We start from the raw sequence: 22,329 nt of genomic DNA, 5'->3' as shown, positions 1-22,329 counted from the left end.
ATGTTGGGAGTTGCATCCAGAAATGGTTCTCACTTGGTTCCTCAAGCGTAAGGAGGACTTACAGTGCAGAACGTCTCCAAAGAGAGATGTAAAAGCTGAAGAAGAAGGAAAGTTGAGTTCTTCTTGCCACACAAGTTCCTCACGCAGGCAACGTAAGCCAAAGGACAACAAACAGAGGTATAATCATTCTGTTAATTCGAATGTTGTTCATGATGGAAAAAAACATGCAGATTTGAATAACATGTTGAGGAAAATGTTTCCATGCACCTTTTGCCTTTCATCTAACCATTGTGTAGATAAGTGCGATAAAAGGAAAGCAATCATCAAGAAGATGTTTATGTCTACTGGAATTGAGACCGAAAGGAGAAAATCTCATCCAAGGATAAAGGAAAGTGAGCCGAGAGGAGCTCAAAAGAACTTATGTACTCACTACAATATCAATGGGCATTAGGTCGAGAAGTGTTGGAAATTGTTTCCACAACTTCATCCTGGTAAGGGCAAGCAAATCATGCAAGCACCAGAAGAGGAAGCGACAAAAGAAAAAGTGGCGCAAGATGCGACCATCCCTTACGCAGATTCAGAAGAAGAGAAAGTTCAAATAGAGTGTTCTTTTACCTAGTTGGGTAAGAAATGGGCGGACTATTTGTCCAACTGAAGTTTGTAAATTTCTGTTTTGCACTAGTTGCATATCCCCATAGTTGGGTAATTTGTAAAAGTGATGTTCATAAATAAATCACTTATATGCAACAATGTTTTCTTTAAGCAATTACAATGCTAGTTTGGCTTGTTGATAGTCAATTTGAATGGAAAATTTGGGAGTCAAGTTTATTCCATTTGTAAAAAAAAGGCATTTTAAAACTGTTGTATGAGTAGTTGCAACACATTTAGTATGTTCCAAATGTGTGTAGCACTCAAGTTCTACAAGTATTCACTATGTGAGGCTTGTTTGGGTTCATTTGGCAAGGTCTTTTAGGATCTTATCCTTGATAACGATTTTGCAAATAAGCAATTCCAAGGTGCTCATCTTCCTAGAATTCTTCTTGGGAAGGATGTTTTTGTGGATGGCCATAGTGACATGGATAGGTGTTGGCTCATCGCTTATGGATCCGAAGAACAAAGGTGAAGGAGAAGGAAGGATGACCTGTAGGACACTTGTGGTGCAAATAAAGTAGAGAGAAGTTGTAGATTATCTAAACTTTTGGAGACCAAAAGCTTTTCAGTCGGGAAGAGTGATTAGGAGCTCAAAATTTGCCAAAAAATTAACATGTCTGAATCCTAATAAGCTTAGCTTCAAATTGAAGACCTCATCATTCTGAATCCAATAGTGCAAACGACACTCAGATCCAATCTCGTATGCAAAAGTTAGAGCAAGTCAAAGTTCAGCGTTGACTGGATGACATGGCAAAGGTCCCAGCGAATCAGGAGGCGCCAAGTGGCAAGTTGTCATTGGTCCCCGCAAATTGCATATCAAAGGTGGACAAGTAATGAAAAATCTGCCCCCCACGCAAAGCAGGCTGTGATGCGATGCGATTGTAAATCGCATATTGCATAATGATTAGAATCATCCCCCAGCGAAGCCCAATTGCGATGTGATTTATCACATGTCGCAATCACTGAAAATGATTGTGATTTGCGATATGGTTCCAACAGTGATCACCGATAGTGAAATGCAATGAGTTTCGATTGCGATAATTCACGGATGCGGTATGTTTTCAGAGTTGTTTTTTATAACTCGTCGGGTCCGCTAGATCGACGATCGTGGTTTCTGAAGGAGAGTTGACATCCGTCTCTCCACTGATAGTCGATTGTGATTGCGATATCCAACAAGGTTGCAGAATCGTAGCCTTAACCGCCAGACCACCACTCCGCATGTGACCACTTAGCCCTTAACCGCGAGATAGGCGAGAATGATGGTGGAACCGCTGATTTCGGCGGAACTGCCAATTTTAACTGTGGATATTGAATTTAACTGGAAGTAAGCCAGATTTGGAGGAGAAAATTGTTGAGAGACTGGCAGAAGTCATAACTAAGGCAATTTTCGACCAAATGAGTTGCAAAAAGAGGCTAGATTTCCATTTTTGGGCATTTTGAACTCATTGGAACAAGTTTCAGGAGCAAAGGAGCACTTCTGGATAGGCTTTTTGCAAAGTGAAGCCTATGGGTGCTCTAGTCAACCAGAGTGTTGATTTAGTTTATGGAGGAGTATGAAGGTGGAGATGACCTTGCAGGGGTCTTCCAGCCTCCATGTGCTTTCTGCAACAGCCATTGCAACAGTGTTGTAGCTTTATTTCTTCTTTTCTCTATATGTGTATGGAGAAAGATAATTGTTTAAGTACTTCAAGTGGATTGTAGTATTGTTTATGTTCTTGGAAGTTGGAGTATGGGGTCTTGGTGTAAGATGCATGTGTTTGCTGAAGATTTACATGTTTAACTATAGGTTAACATGTGTATGGAGTGAGAACTTTTGTAGGAAGTTGTTTCTTTGAAGGAGAAACTAGCCATTCCATTTCAGCAGCTTATGTACTCTTCTTTTCTTGATATTGAGCATAATGAGAAGGGGTCATGCCTTTAGAGCTGATCCAAGGAGATGTAGCCCAAGAGGGGTGAACTCCTTTATCAATGGTTGGTGTATTACTGTTTGATGCATGCTTCCATTCAATGTTTTGGTTTCATGTTTTAAGTTTTCTTCATGAAACTAACTTAAGTAAAAACACATAAAATTCATGCTTTTACTTGCTATTTTGGAGTCAAACCTCAATCACATTTTTATATTCTGATGAGGGGAATTAGCACAGCATTATTAATTTGTCCCAATTCAAATCAGATCTTATGTTTCAACCCTTCATTGTTATAATTAAATGATATATATATATATATATATATATATATATATATATATATATATATATATATATATATATATATATATATATATATATATATATATATATATCACATTTCTTATAACATTAATCTCTATTAGATATAAGACCCATGTTTATATGAGGACATTAATATGTTTTTACATATATAGTCAGTTATTATTATCTACTTAATAGAAATTGAGAGATATTGTATTGAGTAAAATCTATGATAACTTGATCCGAATTTAAACAGGAACGCAAAAAATTACATAGATAACCATAAGTACAAAGATGCAACATAAATAATACTTCATTTCATCAATGTAAAATACTGAAATATGCTTACAAACATAAATGGAAATAAACTAGCTCGGGCAATGGTGGCTTATCTCTGAGGAGAGATGTGACGGCTACATGCCTTTGAACTATCTTATAATGAGGCTCGAAGGCCTATTTATTGTTGAGAAACAATGGAAAACACTAAACATCCAAAAACCTAACCCTAAGAAATGAAAAGCCAAACTATGGGCCTCATTTTGGGTAAATTGGTACATCAACTTCCCAAGGTTGTAACTTTGGCATACGATCTTCGTTTAACACACACAATACCTCGTTAGATATATGTATCCAAGGATTACAACTTTGGGATGAGCAACATTGGCCTGTGCACCCATTTTGCTCCTAATTTTCCCAAAAAACATCGTTTAGTGCCTCAAAACAGCTCCAGAAGTTTAGGACCCGAAAACTGCCAAAAATAGTAAATTGTGCTACAAATAAGGAAACTGAAAAACTGAAAGAAGCAATGGTGGGGGTCCAAGTGGAATTGGCGAGTGGCCACCAATATCCACCTAGATAATTCCTCCCCCCTTAGGAATCAATGGTCCCCATTGCGTTGAGTTCCTCCATGAGATGAGGAAACTTCTGCTGAACTTGGTCCCTGGCGAGCCACTTGCCCTAGTGAAGGAGTTGGCCTACTTTGACAACTTGATATAGTTGGATCTTCTGCTACCAATTGTGCTTGATCTGCGTGTCCATGATCCGATTAGTTGTAGCTTGTTCCATGAAATCTGGATTTAACTCTGCTGGTGTGAGTTGTTATGCAATATCGGATGTGTCTAGTAATTGTGTAAAGTATGGCCGAAGGTGGTCCACATTGAACACTGGCTGCAGACCAAGGAATGGGGGAATGTTGAGCTCAAATGCATTGTATCCAACAACCTTGGTAATGGTGTAAGGACCATATCAAAGTGGTCTGAGTTTCTGATAGGCTCCGGTAAGGCATTCCTTTTGCAAATGCAACCAAACTTTGTCGCCCTTCTGAAACTTGTGTGGCACCCGATGTTGATCATGTCGTTGCTTGTACTTGACATTTGATTTCCCCAAAATGTCGTGGACCTGTTGGCGGATATGTTGGATGTGCTAAATGAAGTAGCTACAAATGGCATGGCCACATCAATGGGACATAGTGGCTGGAATCCCAAGCCCACCTGAAAAGGGTTGTGGCCAGTCGAGCTATGGAGAGCCCAGTTAAAGTTTTGCTAAACATAGGGGGGGATCTCATCCCATGTGCATGGATTCTTTGAGTTGTACATGTGAAAAATGTGTACGATCATACCGTTGACAACCTATGTCTGGCCATCAGTTTGGGGATGGAAGGCTCTGGACTTAGTGAGTTTGGTGTCCAGCATCGACCAGAGACTGGACCAAAATGTACTGAGGAACTTGATTTCCCAATCTGAGATGATAAACTATGGGATCCCAAAGTGTACCCACACTCACTCAAAGAAGAGTTTAGTAGTGGCTTCTACTGTGACATTCTTCTTGCGGGCAGCCATAATGGCCATCTTTGAGAACCTGTCGATGACCATGTTTTGGGAATTTTTAGTGTTCTTGGACAAACGCCTAACCCTCTAGACTAGTAGCTAAGTCTAGAAACAACAGTCAAAGCATTCTCTACCTTTTATATAGCCAACAGATTAAATAAGAGAGAAGATAAACCTAATTGTAGCTTTTATTTGCTCCTTATCTCCCTTGACTGGTTTTGTCGCTCCTTTCTGTACTTAAGCCGCTTGAAAAGTACCTACAGACAGACAGAGACAAAAACCAATCAAAGCATATGATAATAATCTATTGATTAAACATAACATGGAATCAAGAGCATGATATACATATGAAAGCATTAACTGATAACACAAACATAAGGAAAAAGATTTGAAGACTTTATTGATAAGAGGAGGAGTTACAACCCATATTTGCTTGATTCAGTGACACTCCTCTAATTCAATCCCATCCTCTCCTCATGATAAGTAAGACATTTTGACATCATTACAATACTTGAAATCAACTCAAGTCTCATGCTAACAGCATCTCCCTATAATTCAATGATTCCTAGCCCCCTGATCACTTAGATGAGTGGTCTTTTAATAGGTGAATGAAGGAATTTATAGCATAAATGGTGATAATGAATGCCCTCCCAAAATTAGGATTTAGTTCCATGGAGGAAGGGATAAAGGGATTAATGTTCCTTAACTCCCTACCTCATCCAAATTCGAGCCCAAAGGAGTAGATAAACTTGGGAAACTTCTAGATGCATCTAATGGATAATAATATTCTCAAACCCCAATGAAATTTCACTCAAATTTGCCCAGTGCAGGCTAAAGAGGGACCAAGTGCGTTGCATAGCACCCTATCAGTGTATGTTTTTCATTGCAGCGCACCCTAATGAAGGCCTACCTGCGTTGATCTTCTTGGAGGCAGTTTCTGGATGATTTCAGTGATGGAACTTCTTGGGAAGCTAGGCATTCTGATGGTTGACTTATTTAGGGCATGTAACAATTGTATTAGGGGTTTATGGGCCCTAATAGTATTGATCTGTTAGTTGGGGTTGATGTGCCCAAAAGGATCTGTAACAGTTTCCCCCTAAAGCATGAAGTCATAAATATATATGTTGAGTGAAATGCTTTATCATGTGGAGAGGAGGTTTCGAAGCGGAAGGTGACCTGCATCAATTACAATACATATATCATGATAATTTGATTTTCTCATGAACTAGCTGAGGGAAGGCATACCCATACTCAGCTTATAAACTTTCATTACATGTACAAATATATTCGTCTACAGATATAGACCCATGAATGGATGACCATGAATGTAAGGCTATTGTACATTGGATTTAGTACACCTGAAAATATCGCAGCCCGGATGGACGAAACTAGATCTAGGGTCTTCAATCTCGTTCAACCTTTCACTCAAGTACAAGTCTAGCCATGTGAATAGATGTTCTGAAGTCGAACATGGGAAGACATCGTCTGTTTACCAGTCAATGATGTAAGCAGTTAACAGACGTGAGAGGAATCACCAATAATGATAATGACCCTCAAGGTACTACAATACACTTCGCATGGTGTGAATAAATGATTTGATGTCGAACACCATACAAATTCTTTTAGTTGAAGGCCATTGATGTCAACCTATCGTCGGAAGTGCGAAACTTGCCATTGTTGTATGCAAGCCTCAAGGTAATGAAGGGGTGTTTCTAAGTCAACTTCTTGGATGATGAGTTGATGTCGACAAGAAGCGACTCATCACAGAAGGGCCTTGATGTATCCCACATCAACAACACAAAATGAGTGTAGTGATTTTAGAGATGGAATTTGATTGACGACACAAGGTTCAGGAATGGCAATCATGAAAATGAAGGTTTATGGTACTGTAAAGGATGACTTCTCTTCAACATATTGGCGACACTGAATGAATTGGCAGCATTGACCCAAAACAAAGTAATGGATGGTGTGATAGACCATAGGTATGATAACCATCAAGTAAATAACCCAACCCAAGTAGTCTAAATGAATTGGCAGCATTGACCCAAAACAAAAGTTATGGATGGTGTGATAGACCATAAGTATGATAACTGTCAAGGAGATAACCCAACCCAAATAGTCACGGAGATGAAGTGAAAGTGTCATGTTCAAGAGCGACTTGCTACCATAAATTTTTCACGGCTTTTTCCCATTTTCCCAGTCATTGCTAACTAGTACCTCTTTATTTTTTATCAAGCTTGAGGAGAATAACATATGCTTGTTGTATAATTCCACCCTTCGTGTGAATCCATCACTATTTGATGCTTTAACGAGTCTAGCGACAAATATAACTCGGTCCTTTTCATGTTTAGAGAGTTTGAAAAGAGACGAAAAGGAAACTCCACAAGTTCTTTTTCGTAAACTAATCTCTAAAGTCCGAAAAAGCGTAAAATAATACAAGAGAGATAGAGTTTTCAATCTTTTAACGACCTGGAAAGGACAAGCGCTCGGTAATATTTTCTTGTTTAGAGAGTCTTAAAAGAGCTTAAAGAGACTCCATTTTGAGGAATGAGTGGTGTCTAGAATAGCGATTGGTTCCGGTGATGTTGGAACTTCTCAAAACATGTTGATTTATGTGAGGAGGCTGGCTAATAAGACCACTCATTGCAACTGTTTCTCAAAAAAGGTAAAACGGCCAAGTGAAAGCGTATGATCAGCCAAAGAGATGGTGGTGATGGAATGAAACAACCAAGGTTCATGATAGAAAAGGCTGATAGAATGGCAATCACAAGGGTTAAAATGGAAATGGATTCATTTTTACACAAGCTTGAACCATAGGGAACTATTCTTGGATTCGGTTTCATGTTTACACAAGCTTGAAACGAAAAACTATGCTTGAGAATGGTTTACATGCCCCCAGCATGATGAAAGGGAGAGTCTCCTAAGACCAGATGGAAGTCAATGCGGTGAAGCGGGGCTGTTATCCAACACTTTTTGGCTTTGTCCAGATAGGGACAAAGGTGAATGGGATGATTCCCTTCACATAACATATAGGGAAACTTAACTTTACCATTAGGTGCATGCCCCCTAAGCTTCATTACATTTACCTAAGTAGCCTACTCGCGGCTATGAGGTAGATGGAATGAAGGTTCACTTACGAGATCAAGTGAAAGACTCGACTGGGATTTTACGAGATCTAATCAAAGACTCGACTTGGAACTTTGCTCCAGGGGACCTTGTTTCATTTTTTAATGAGCTTGACACAAGGCAAGGAATTATGCTCATATTCCTTGTTTCATTTTTTAATGAGCTTGACACAAGACAAGGAATTATGCTCATATTCCTTGTTTCATTTTTTAATGAGCTTGACACAAGATAAGGAACTTTGCTCGGATTCTTTGTTTCATTTTTTAACGAGCTTGAGACAAGACAAAGAACTATGCTCATATTCCTTGGTTTCATTTTCTAACGAGGTTGACACAAGACCAGGAACTATCCTTATACTCCTTGGTTTCATTTTTTAACGAGGTTGACACAAGACCAGGAACTATCCTCATGGACTTGTTTCATTTTTTAACGAGGTTGACACAGTATAAGAACTATCCTCATATTCCTTGTTTCATTTTTTAACGAGGTTGACACAAGACCAGGAACTATTCTCATGGACTTGTTTCTTGGTTCACAACTCATAAGAGGTGTTTAGTCAATTTAGTGTCCTAAATTGCTCTACATAAATTATCAATCCGGGTATCATAAATTAATGAAGTGTAGTGCACTATATGTGCTAGATGACCCTTCTTACCTCACTATTTTTTAGTTTTATGTTTTTTTGGGGGTTTGATCCTTTAATTCCTAATGTTTTGCAATGTACTTAACAAAATCTTAAATCTATTGCTGCTAATAATTTAGAGAAATGGAATGAGGACTAAAAGTGCTTTAAGTCGGATTTAGAAGTAAAGTTTAACTAAGAAGATGAAAACAGAGTTTCTATTCCTGCTCTTATTATTGTTCAAAATCATGAACTAAAAGGACTTAAAAGTGAAATTGCAACTATCTCTTATGAGAACAAAACTGAAATGAAATACTGAAAGTGAGCTTACAACTACCGATTAGTCTATGGTAGAATCAAAACTTAATGAAAAAACTGAAAATGAAATTGCAACAAAGCTAAATTAAAAGACTGAAAATGAAATTGCAACTAATCTAATATGGAAACTAGATGAAGTGCTTTGTTACTCTGCTACACAATTTCGAGAGAACAACCTCCTTGTGACAACATTTTGAGGAATTTCGTACTTCATCATTCTAATAGAAAGTAAATACAAAAATGTAGGAGAAGACTCATTACATAAATGAAATATCCAACCACTTGGTTTAAGATGAACCATCAACCAGAAGGGCTTTTTCGAAATATTCACTTACAATATGAGTCACTAAACTAGTAATAAAATGACAAAATAGTAATGGTACTGATCAGTTTTAACTAAAGACTTAAAGACTAAAGAACAGCAAATGAAATAAATTACTCTACACTATTGAACTCAACTTTAAAGCTATTGATAAGAAAATAAAAAGAAATGAACAAAAGAACTATACTGTACTGAAATAAAACTGTAATGTGTTAGTAAGAAGATGACAAAAATTGCATTATGAACAAAGTTAGAAAATGGTTATAAACATCGTGGAAAAACACAGTGAATTTATAGTTCAACTATGAAAGACAAAACAAAAATGAAATGTAACCTTAGCCAGCGCAGGGGCCCTTTGCAACTGCTGAGGTTAAATGTCCTTAATCAACACTCCAACAAATGCTTTCAGGTACCCATGAAACACACAGTCTTCATATTAAAAACAGAGAATGAGTTCTCAAAATTACAAAGCGGTAATCTGAACTTAACACATGAGCAAAATCGAATTGGTTCTGCGTTCTTCACACAGGTATTTATAGAGAAATTATATAACTATTTTAAGGAGAACAATAAGTTACAGCAACACACGTAGGCAGACAGGTACATGGAATCCTCTTCCTTAGTTATTGGAGACATAAATCTAAGGTAATGGATGTTGGATTCAGTTTGCACATGTGGCTAATGAAGTTCGTGGCCTCAGGAAATTGCTTCAAATCCCATCACTAAGAAACGTGTACAAAACAGAGTCCTGTTTGCCTTAGGTTTCTATGTTTGACTTCCTTTTGACCAGAGTCTTCCTTGTCAACCTGGGCCAGGTGAATAGGACACAATCCATGCCCTGATGTTTTCCAAGCTGCCCATGTAGTCATTTTTCCCTCTTGACACCTGGAACCTGTAAAAGCGTGGAAGTAGTTGCGGAACAGCCGATTAGCTGCGGAATGTGGCTGCATTCCGTAACTAAAAGACAAAAACTTATTCAAACAACAAACATAAAAGTATAACATGTAAATCATTAAAATGTTCTCCTTGAGGCAATGTATAATGGTGATTGATGATAATGCATTTTTCATGGAAAAGCAAAGAAGAATGGATGAGAAAAGTTGCTAAGGAAAGGGCAGTTTTGGAGCTCAACATAACCCCATTGCAAGACTATTGCATGTCCCCATGCAATCAAAATTGTGAACTAACCTCCTCCTACTGCATTTGTTCTGAGACTTCAGCCAAAACATCCAACCTCTTCTTGCTTTCCTTTGCACCAACTGCCATCCTTGGCTTCCTCATGAGAAATATGTACTTGAAGTTAATAAGTGCCCTGTTTAGCTTCTTATTCTTCCTTTTTAGTTTTATGTTCTTCTTGTTCCATAAACCCAAGTGAAGCATAGCGTTATCATGGATAATCTTATCCAACTTGTTCTGTTGTTTTAAGGCTTCATTTTCTCTTTGGATGTGCCTATTTAGGACTTCTAGCTCATAGATCTCTTGTTTAAGTGAGCTAGTTAAAGTTTCTTGTGAGGTGGCAGGCTGCTCTAGATTAGCTGAAGTTCCTGGGTCTACTGATGTGCTCTTTTTCTCCAATGAATCTATGTAGTCATAGATTTGTTGTTGGACTGGATCAATGCCAGGAGAAACTCTTCTTGGGTTGCCTTCAAAGTTATGTGGAGGAGAGTTTTGTGGGCTTTTCTCATATGGAATATTTTTAGGGGACTGAGCTGGAGTTTCTTCCTCCAAATCTATAAACTGGGTTTCTTTTGATTTCATTTTCTTCACTTTGCCCCGGAGTTTAGAACTCCTCCTCAAGTTTTGGGAGCCTATGATTTCTTCCTCTGTAACCCGTTTCCTTTTTCCTTTCTCCTTATCTTTCTTGAGATGATCCCTGATTTTGATTAGTCTCTTAGAAAGCAATTATTCATCCTCCTTAGGTGATGAAGGTTCAGGAATATCCTTGTGGATTTCTTCAACCTTTTCTTTAATTTTTCTCCTCTGCTTAGTCTGCTTTCTGATCTCTGTTAATTTCTCAGAGATTGGCTCTTCTTCATCATTTTTCTGTGCTGAAGTTTCAGGGGTGTTTTGAATGGTGAGACTGGTCTTCCTTCTCCTACTTCTTTTTATAGGACTTCCCTCAGGCAATTCTGGAGCATCTTGGAAAAAGTTTCTTACCAAAAAGTCCTCCCATGTGTCCCCTACATTTCTCAAATGAAATTCAACCAAAATATTCACTAGTCCATGGTGATATAGAGTGGTTTCTATTGACTCAAATTTCTTCAGAACATTAGTTACCATTATTCTCAAACTATTCAACAGGAAAAAGGATAGATTGAGGGTTCCATCTTCTAGCAAATTCATTAACAATTGTATATGATATACATATATAGAACCAAAACTCCCTTCGCATATAATAAACTTTTGCAAAATTAACAACATGCTACTCCATTTGTTTTTAAGTGTAGACACTAGAATCCCTTTTCTAAAAACTGAAGTGTCCATACCTGGATTTTTGAGAATGACCTTCCAGGATTCATCATGAAACTCTTTGTTCTTAAACCACCTTTCTCCTAGGCTTGGAAGTTCTATTGCTTCAACTATAAAAGACTCGATAACTACAAATTTGATGTCACCTATTTCCACGTCGATTCCATCAAATGACCTGGCAAAGGATTTGGTGATTTCTTTATGGTAACCGTTGAATTTTTCAATAAAACTCAACCAACCAACCTTCTATAACATTCCTTTCAGCTGCAGATAACCCTCCATGTACTTCACCCCTATTGGTTCAGTTCTAACAATGAGCCCCATCACCTATGTTCTCATCTACTCTTCAAAATTCCCTTAACTATTTGAGAAATGGAGTGATTGCGTCAAGAGGACTGTGTATACGAAAATGGAGTAACTGGGTGGATAGAAATAGAATGATTATGGATATGGAAACGGAATGACAGCGTATATGGAAGCAGGATGACTGTGAATAAAACGACTGTATATATAGAATATATGGAAACAAAGTAGCTATACACGTAAACTGTGTGAAAAAACAGAGTGACTGTTATACACAAGGAAGTTGCAGAAGTATGAGAGAAAAACTTTGTGTAATAAATGAACAATTAGGGTTTGAAGAGTCGTACGTAGATAAGTCATGTCGTTAATCTAACCATTAAGTTGTAGAAGTTCGGTTAAGTATGAGTCATGGAGTGTAAAACAGAGATTGGTTATGAAGGCATCATTGGAACGTTTGGCATTGAAGAACAGAAGGTATGGCAGAGTAATCATGGCAATCAAATCACATAATGATTAATTAAGGAGACATATGATCATACAAATTATACAAACTTATGTTTTTGTATTGCTTTTTGAAATTAATTTCTGTTTTTACCTTTGGAACCTTACCTTCTACTTACTAATATCTTGATGTTTTTCTTCCACAGGTTCTTTAGGCATGATTGGTATTCAAAGTTGTTTTCTCTTCAGTTACCTGCATATAATATTTTATTATGAACTGGCCTTTTTATGCTTGGACTGATAATCAAACTGTTGTTGCAGAATCAGATTAGCTGCAGAACAGGATCAACTACGGAACAGAGTTAGCTGCAGAACGTGGAAACAACTGCAGAATGTAAAACAGAGAGTAAAATATGACTTATGAATGAATGAGATGGAAATGGTTGTGTGAGTGAAAATATGACAAGATGATAAATGAAAATGGAGATGAAAGAAATGTTGGAAAAGGAAAAATTTATTGGTGAAATATGGCAGTGGAGTGAAGTGAAATTGTAAAAGTAAAACAAAGTGAAATGAGATGAAACAATGAATTTTTGCAGAATGCAGAGTGAGTCACCATTTTTCAGAAAAGGAAATGGAAAATATAGGGTGTCAGAAGCTTCTGATTTTCACCCTGTATTTTCTGTATAAGCATGCCAATCAGTGATTGGTTTTCAACCTTATAAAATTTATTTATTTATTTTAGATAGAAAAAACAAAGACTAAGTTGGTGGAGAAGAATGATTCTTTTTCACCAACTTCATTTCAGAATTGTTCTGAAAGATCTTTATGAACTCCTCCTTTGAGATTGGGTTTTGATAAATTTTCAATCTATGATCATTCACAAGGAGAGGAGTTTGACTTTCATCTATTGTTCTGATCCTTACTGCTCCATTACTGAAAACTTTTTCAAACTCATATGGCCCAAGCCAATGATTTTGAAACTTCCCTTAAAAATCTTTAAACTTTGAATCAAATAACAGTGCCCAATCTCCCTCTTGAAACTTCTTGTCCTTGATGTATTTTTCATGCCATTTAGCCCTCTGTTGTTGAACTAGACCAGTTCTTTGAACAGCCTCTTGTCTGATTTCATCAAGTTCATTCAATTGCTCCAGTCTATGCTTTTGAACTTTTGATAAATCCATCCCCAATTGGACTGCCATCTTGAAATTTTTGACTTGGAACTCTACGGGGAACAATACTTGCTTCCCATAAACAAGTTCATAGGGTGTATGTCTAGTTGTGTTCCTCCATGTAGTTCTATAGGCCCATAAGGCTTCAGGAAGCCTTTCTGCCCAATCTCTTCTATGTAGATGCACAGTCTTGGTGAGGATTCCTTCAATCACTTTATTTGTAGACTCCACTTGACCATTTTATTGTGGATGTTAAGGAGTATATTTCATATGCTTGATCTTGTACTTCTCCATAAGCTTCTCCATCATGTTGGATGTGAATTGAGATCCCTGATCTGTCACAATTTCTCTTGGAACACCAAAGCGAGTAAAGATATCCTCAAAAAGAAACTAACTACAGATTTTTCGTTAGCAAAAAGTAATGCTTTGGCTTCTACCCATTTGGTGACATAATCAGTGTATGCCAATATATACTTTTTCTGCTTAGATGGAGGATTAATTGGTCCAATAAAGTCTAAAGCCCATTTTTCAAAGGGTTCGATAAGTACCTGAGTTTGTAATGGCATTTCATTTGAGGGAGAAGGTTTCCCTACCCTTTGGCAGCTGCCAGACCTTCTGACATATTCTTTAGCATCTATGAAGATGGATGGCCAATAATATCTTAAAGAAAGGATTTTATAATTTGTCCTCTTATCAGCAAAGTGTGCACCACATGGCTCATCATGACATGCTTTGAGAATATCAGGCATTTCAACTTCCCTGACACACCTTTTGATCATAAGATCTGGCCCTGTTTTATACAATTCGTTAGTGATCCATGAATATCTTGCACTTTCTTGAATAATCTTTCTTTTCTCTCTAGGAAATAAATGTGAAGGTAACTTCCCTGTAACCAAGTAATTAGCAACATCTACAAACCAAGAAGTTTGAGTAGTTACTGCGAAGAGATATTCATCAGGAAACTTATCTTCAACCAGAGAGTCTTCTTTGATATTCTGAATCCTGGACAAGAAATCAACAACTGTGTTTTGTTTTCCACATCTATCTAGCACAGTAATGTTGAATTCATGCAAAAGTAAAATCCATCTTGTAACTATGCCATTAGTAATAGGTTTATTCATTAAATATCTAATTATAGAGTGATCTGTATGAAAAAAAGGTTTCATAACCTGTTATATAGTGTCTAAACTTGTTAATTGTATGAACAACAGCTAAGAATTCTTTTTCAGTCACAGTATAATTCAACTCAGTGGGAGTCAAATTTTTACTTGTACAGTAAATGGCATAAGGAATCAAATATTTTTGTCCCAATACAGCTCCCAGAGTTGTATATGAAGCATCTGTGGAATATGGAAACAAAGTTTCCAATTTGGACCTCTTAAAATAGGTGCTTCAGATATTTTTGCTTTCAAGGTTTCAAATGCTAGTTGGAAATCAGGATTCCACTTGAATTCACAATCTTTTGTAAGCAATTTGAAGAGTGGAGATGCTATTTTAGTGAAGTTTTCTATAAATCTTCTATAGTATCATGTAAATCCTAGAAAACTTCTAACATCCTTTTGGCAACTTGGAATTGATAACTTAGAGATGACTTCAACTTTAGATTTGTCAACTTTAATCCCATCTCCTGAAATATGATGTCCTAAAACAATATCTTCTGTAAACATCATAAATCATTTTTCATGGCTTAGTGAAAGGTTTGTTTCTTTACATCTTTTAAAGACTTTTTCCAAATTCTCCAAAGCTTCTTCAAATGTGTTACCATAGACTGTAAAATCATCCATATATACCTCTACACAATCATGTATTAGATCAGAAAAAATTCCTAGTACTGCTCTTCGGAATGTTGTAGGTGCATTACATAACCCAAAAAGAAGTACTCGGTAGGCAAAAGTTCCCCATGGACAAGTAAATGTGGTTTTATCCTGATCCTCAGGTGCTACCTAAATTTGATTATAACCACTAAAACCATCCAAGAACGAGAAATACTTTTTACCTGCTAATGTATCTAACACTTGATCTATAAAGGAAAATGGAAAATGATCTTTGAGGGTTGCTTTATTCAATTCTCGGTAATCAATGCACACTCTCCATTTACCATTCTTTTTAGGCACAATTACCAAAGGAGAAACCCATTGGCTATCTAAAATTGGGTAAATGAAGTTTACATTGAGTAATTTTTGGAGCTCTTCTTTCACAATTTCCCTAAGATTTGGATTCATTCTTCTTTGATGTTGTCTGATTGGTCTACTATTTTCCTCAATATAGATATGATGGATACAAGTCTTAGGATCAATACCTTTCATGTCAGAGTACTCCCATGCAAATGCAGCAGAATGTTTTTGTAATATTTTGGTTAGTTGTTCTTGTTGTAGTTTCTCCAAGTTTTTGTTTATGTTCAATGTCCTACCTGGAAGAATTTCAATTGAAGAACTACCAAACTCTTCCATAGAATAGAGAGACATCTATCTAGATGACAAGTATTCAACATTAGATTTTTCTTGAAATTGTACATGATCATACTCTGAGGATGTTTCTAAATTTTCCAATGTATTCAAAATTTGACTATCTTCACTAATTTCTGACATAGTAAAGAGAGGTTGAATATCATCTTCATCATCAATCCATTCCTTGTCATCTATTTCTGTTATTGCTTTTGCTAGGGGATACAAAGTAAATTTCTTTGTTGAATTACCATCAGAAATATACATGTCACCAGATCTACAACTAATAAAAGCATCAGTTATGGCCAACCAAGGTCTTCCTAATATGAGTGGATGTCCTCCTAGATTATTATTGGGAGTTAAAAACATGAAATCAATAGGATATTCCCAAGAATCTAAGGATAATGAAATATCTTCTAGCACACCATCTGGGTTGATTACTGATCTTTCTGCAAGTTGCAGTAAGGTAGGTGTGTAAAGAAGGTTAGGAAGTTTAAGCTGCTCCATATTTTGTCTACTCATAATGTTTATTGATGCCCCTAAGTCAATCAATGTGTTTGGAATTTCAATTCCATTTATATGTGTCTTGACAATTGGACTTCCTGGATCCACATATTTCTGCATGGCAATCTTTCCCATCTTGATGTCTGCTATCTTTCCTACCAGGTGAATTCTGTTTGTTTCTCTTGGTTTTCTTCCTAGTCTTTTGATGCTCAACTCCTTTATTGTCTTGGCTAGAATTGGAATTTGTCTAATGGCTTGTAATAAAGGAATTTTGATACAAACATTCTTCAATTCATCTAGAAAATCATAATTGGGCAACAAGATCTGTTTTTCTACCCCTCTATCAATTTGTAATCTTTCGGGAAAAGGATGTGTAGAAGTAGATGTTGGTTGCTCAATAATAGGAGTTGTGTTTATTGATTCTTTTTGTTTTTCTTTTTCAATGTTTTGGTTTTGAAGGGATGTTCCCTCAAAGCTTTTATTGAATTTTAGAGAATCCTCCTCGGAAGTGTCTTGTTCTTGAATAACTATAGAAGGTTTTTCCTTTTCTAATATCCTACCAGATCTAAGTTGAACATCATTAAGATCTAGAGGAGTAATCATGTAAGTTGGAAATTGTTGTCCTTATACCATGTAAGCATTCTGAGGTTTTTATTGTTGGGGTTTGGTAATGGTTGGTTAGGTAGCTAATTTGGTTTCTGCTAAAATGGAAGTAAGAGTTGAGGATTTTGACTTTGTTGTGGAGGTTGTTGTGGAAATGGAAATAAAAGTTGAGGATTTTGATTTGGAAGTTGTGGTTGCTGATTTTGCTGATGATTTTGTGGGGGAGGATAACTCTGATAAGATGGAGGATATTGGTAATATTGGGCAAATCTCCCATAATGATTTTGTACCCCTTATGCCCACGGTTGAGATTGATACTGAGATTGAGGTTGAGTCCAAGGTTGCTGCCAAGAATTCCAGTTTGGTGGGGGTTGAAGATACATTGGATTGTTAAATCCTTGATTTTGTGGCCCTTGCCAAGATCTTCTTGCAACAAAACAAAGAGATTCTACAGGATTTGGGACTGTTTCCTCTTGAAATATAGCCTTAAGGCACGGGATTGAAGGACAATCCTTGGTCTCATGACTTTCTGAACAAGTCATACAAGTTTCTACAATTTTTGCATCTAAAGGGCATTCCCTTAGAGCATGTTTCTTTCTGCATTTTGGACAAAAAATGGCTAAAGCAACAGCCTTTGTTTTCTGCTTGTTTTGAATTTTAAGGGTGTCTAGCTGCTCACTAAGGCTCCCTATAATGTCAGTTTTAAACTCATCAAGCATATTGGCAATTTCTGCCCTACTTACAGATCCAGTTGCAAATTTGTTTGCTCTAACAAGAGAAGGATCTCTTGGCCCTTTTCATGTTTTAGATTTCCCTCTTGAGAGATGAACACATAATTCTGCTATGTCACTCAATAGAAGTTGAGAGATATCTCCCTTCCCCATCATGTTAAGGATATCTATCCATTCATCTCTAATGGCCTTCAACAAAAGAGCTTTCAAATTTTCTTCCTCTAAATTGTTCATCTTTGCTCTTTTCAAATTATAGTTGAATCTCTCAAGCAAATCCTTTAAGTTTTCATCCTCTTTTTGCAGCATTTTGAGCACTTCATCTTTGTGATTGGTAGGCATACAATAATGCAAGTATCTATCCAGAAATGCCTGTTTCATGTCATTCCATGTTCTAATGGATTGAGTGACTAACCACATGAACCATTTCAAAGAATCCCCTTTTAGTGTTGAGGGAAACAATTTGAGTTTTTGAGAGTCTTCTAGATAGTCATAGGTTTTTCACAAGACTTCAAACTCAAACAAAAATGAATCAGGGTCCTCACTTCTCAACCCATAGAAGTTTGGGAGGACAGATGCTGAGATATTTTTCATTATGGTATGTGTTTCCTCATACACTATAGGGAATCCAAATGAGTTATCTACTTCCCTATTTCCTCTGCCTCCTCCATTATTACCTCTACCTCCTCCATTGTTTCCTCTACCTCTTCTTCTACCCCCTCCTCCAAACAGTGAGAATTCTCCATCTTGTTCTTCTTCTGCCATTATAGTTTCTTCAGAGTCAGAATAGGGCTCAACCTGCACGGTTATTCCCTCTTCCTTTGGTTCCTCTATTAATGGACTATGAGAGAGAGTTTCTACTTTTTCTTCTTCACCAGGTATTCCTAATTCTTCAACTGCAATAGGCTCCCCTGTGGAGGTGAAAAAGGTTATCCCTGCTATTGGAGTTTCAAAAATTTTCTCTCCTAGGACTGTTTTGGTAGATGATGTAGGAGAATCTTCTGATTGAGTTTCTTCCCCTTGAATTCCAAGAATCCTATGGCTGGGAGTATGAGTCTGGGATGGAGGTGTGTCTTTTCTAACTCTTGGTGGAGTAGGTGGAGTTGTAGGAATCGAACTTCTGCCCCTAGCTATAAATCTACCCCTAGAGTCTCTTTCTCTATGCATGTCATTGTTTTGTTTTGTTGTTTTGTTTATTTTTTTATGAATCTAAGAGATAAGGCTACCTAGTTACACTTCCTTGGCAACGACGCCAAAATGTTTAGTCAATTTAGTGTCCTGAATTGCTCTACATAAATTATCAATCCGGGTATCGTAAACTGATGAAGTGTAGTGCACTATGTGTGTTAGATGACCCTTCTTACCTCACTGTTTTTGAGTTTTATGTTGTTTTGGGGGTTTGATCCTTTAATTCCTAATGTTTTGCAATGTACTTAACAAAATCTTAAATCTATTGGTGCTAAGAATCTAGAGAAATGGAATGAGGACTAAAAGTGCTTTAAGCCGGATTTGGAAGTAAAGTTTAACCAAGAAAATGAAAACAGATTTTCTATTCCTGCCCTTATTATTATTCCAAATCATGAACTAAAAGGACTTAAAAGTGAAATTGCAACTACCTATTATAAGAACAGAACTGAAATGAAATACTGAAAGTGAGCTTACAACTACTGATTAGTCTATGGCAGAATCAAAACTTAATGAAAAACTGAAAATGAAATTGCAACAAAGCTAAATTAAAAGACTGAAAATGAAATTGCAACTAATCTAATACGGAAACTAGATGAAGTGCTTTGTTACTCTGTTACACAATTTCGGGAGAACAACCTCCTTGTGACAACATTTTGAGGAATTTCATACTTCATCATTCTAATAGAAAGTAGATACAAAAATGCAGGAGAAGACTCATTACATAAATGAAATATCTAACCACTTGGTTTAAGATGAACCATCAACCAGAGGGGCTTTTTAGAAATATTCACTTACAATATGAGTCACTAAACTAGTAATAAAATGACAAAACAGTAATGGTATTGATTAGTTTTAACTAAAGACATAAAGACTAAAGAACAGCAAATGAAATAAATTACTCTACACTACTGAACTCAACTTTAAAGCTACTAATAAGAAACTAAAAAGAAACGAACAAAAGAACTATATTGTACTGAAATAAAATTGTTCTGTGTTAGTAAGAAGATGACAAAAACTGCATTATGAACAAAGTTAGAAAATGGTTATAAACATCATGGAAAAACACAGTGAATTTATAGTTCAACTATGAAAGACAAAACAAAAATGAAATATAACCTTAGCCAGCGCAGGGGTCCTCTGCAATTGCTGAGGTTAAATGTACTTAATCAATACTCCAACAAATGCTTTCAGGTATCCATGAAACACACAGTCTTCATATTAAAAACAAAGAATGAGTTCTCAAAATTAAAAAGCAATAATCTGAACTTAACACATGAGCAAAATCGAACTAGTTCTGCATTCTTCACACAGGTATCTATAGAGAAATTATACAATTGTTTTAAGGAGAAAAATAAGCTACAACAAAACACGTAGGCAGACAAGTACACAGAATCCTCTTCCTTAGTTGTTGAAGACATAAATCTAAGATAATGGTTGTTGGATTCAGTTTGCACAAGTGGTTGATCAAGTCTGTGGCCTCAGGAAACTACTTCGGATCCCATCGTTGAGAAACGTGTACAAAATAAAGTCATGTTTGCCTTAGGTTTCTATGTTTGACTTCCCTTTGACCGGAGTATTCCTTGTTGACCTGGGCCAAGTGAATAGGACACGATCCATGCCCTGATGTTTTCCAAGCTACCCATGTAGTCATTTTTCCCTCTTGACACCTGGAACCTATAAAAGCATGGAAGTAGCTGTGGAACAGCCGATTAGTTGCAGAATGTGGCTGCATTCCGTAGCTAAAAGACAAAAACTTATTCAAACAACAAACATAAAAGTATAACATGCAATCATTAAAATTTTCTCCTTGAGGCAATGTATAATGGTGATTGATGATAAGGATGCATTTTTCATGGAAAAGCAAAGAAGAATGGATGAGAAAAGTTGCTAAGGAAAGGGCAGTTTTGGAGCTCAATAAGAGGTCATGATGGAGAGATCTGGTTCCAATGCCCCCAGTACATGATGTACAATATCACTGAATTGATCGTCAGTTGATGTAGGTATGGAACGGGTTGCCACATAATTAACCCATGGCAAGGACGATACCATTGGTACAAAAGGACCATTTATGGAAGATGGTTGACTAGAAGCCATATTTGGACCAGGAAATTAAAACTGGTCAACGGTGACAATTCTACCTTCATGCGGAAAACAAATCACTCAAAAAAGTGTTGAAACAATAGCTCCCATGTTATAAACATACTTGCGCCCAAGAAGTAAATTGTAATCTAAAGGTCCTAGGACTACCATCACATTCAGATAAACGATTTTTCCTCCCAAAGTAATAGGCAACTAAGGAAGGATCCCTAATGGTTGATTGGTTCCTCTGTTAAAAGCTAACAGATTCTGGGTAACTGACACAAGCGGCGGAAAAACGAGGTCTTGCCAAGCAGTTGAGGAAAGGATACTCACGGATGCTCCTCATATATAATAGTGCCAGATACAATCATATTACAAACATGTACTCTGATTTGGGAAAGGCACATAAGAAGGAAGACAAAATCCTGTCAGTTGATTCCAATCAAAGGAAGTGACTAAACTACTTGGAGGGGGGTACTATAGAAATGGGAGAATTAACCCCTTGAGTTACTAGAACGAGAGGATTTTCCTCATGTCTTGATGGAACAGGAGGATTGCCCCCAAGCTCATTTGAATCTAAAGAAACAAAAAAGAACATGAGTGGTATCATATTCACTCTGTTCGGGAAAGGTACAATTAATTGAAGATGATATTGGGTCAACTGTTACCTCGACCTATTGATTTGGGTCGGGTATAGACTCATAGGATTCACTTTCAGAGAGAGTGCATTTCACCAATGGTTGATTTTGGTCAATCAATTCATCAACGAGTGAATGACTTAAGGAGAGTTTCCTGTAACTAGATGGAAATTGTTGCAGTGAATCAGGACGGTTATCCAACACTCTTTTGGCTTCATCCAGACAGGGACAAAGGTGAATGGGGTGATTCCCTTCACATAACCTACAGGGAAACCTAACTCTACCCTTCTTTCCATGAACTTTACTATCACTAGTTGTGGTGTGTCACCAACATGATCTCTAGAAGTTGATGACACAGGATGATGTGAACGGGAAGACCATTCTTCTAAGATCTGAGGAATATTAGGACAATTTCAAAGAAGATGGTCTCCTACACAAAGTTTTCATGGATATCGAACTTTGTGAGTCTTGACAGACGGTTTCTCATCAGATGCTACATTCAATGCAATGGTTGCTTGGTTGCCCCTCTGCTTATTTTGCTTCTTCTTCTTCTTCTTCCCTTTCTTCTTCTTCTTAGCCACCTGGTTACTAGTACCAATACTTTCACCAGGCAAAGAGGAAGAAGGGGAGGAAGAAACAACCGAGGAAGAAGGCAAAGGGTCAACTTTAGGATCAACTGGAGGTT

Source organism: Pinus tabuliformis, chromosome J, assembly GCF_031772625.1.
Source record: "Pinus tabuliformis cultivar Carrire ecotype Pingquan chromosome J, CPIR1, whole genome shotgun sequence".
NCBI classification, from domain to species: Eukaryota; Viridiplantae; Streptophyta; class Pinopsida; order Pinales; family Pinaceae; genus Pinus; species Pinus tabuliformis.
Note: the sequence above shows the minus strand (reverse complement) of the source record.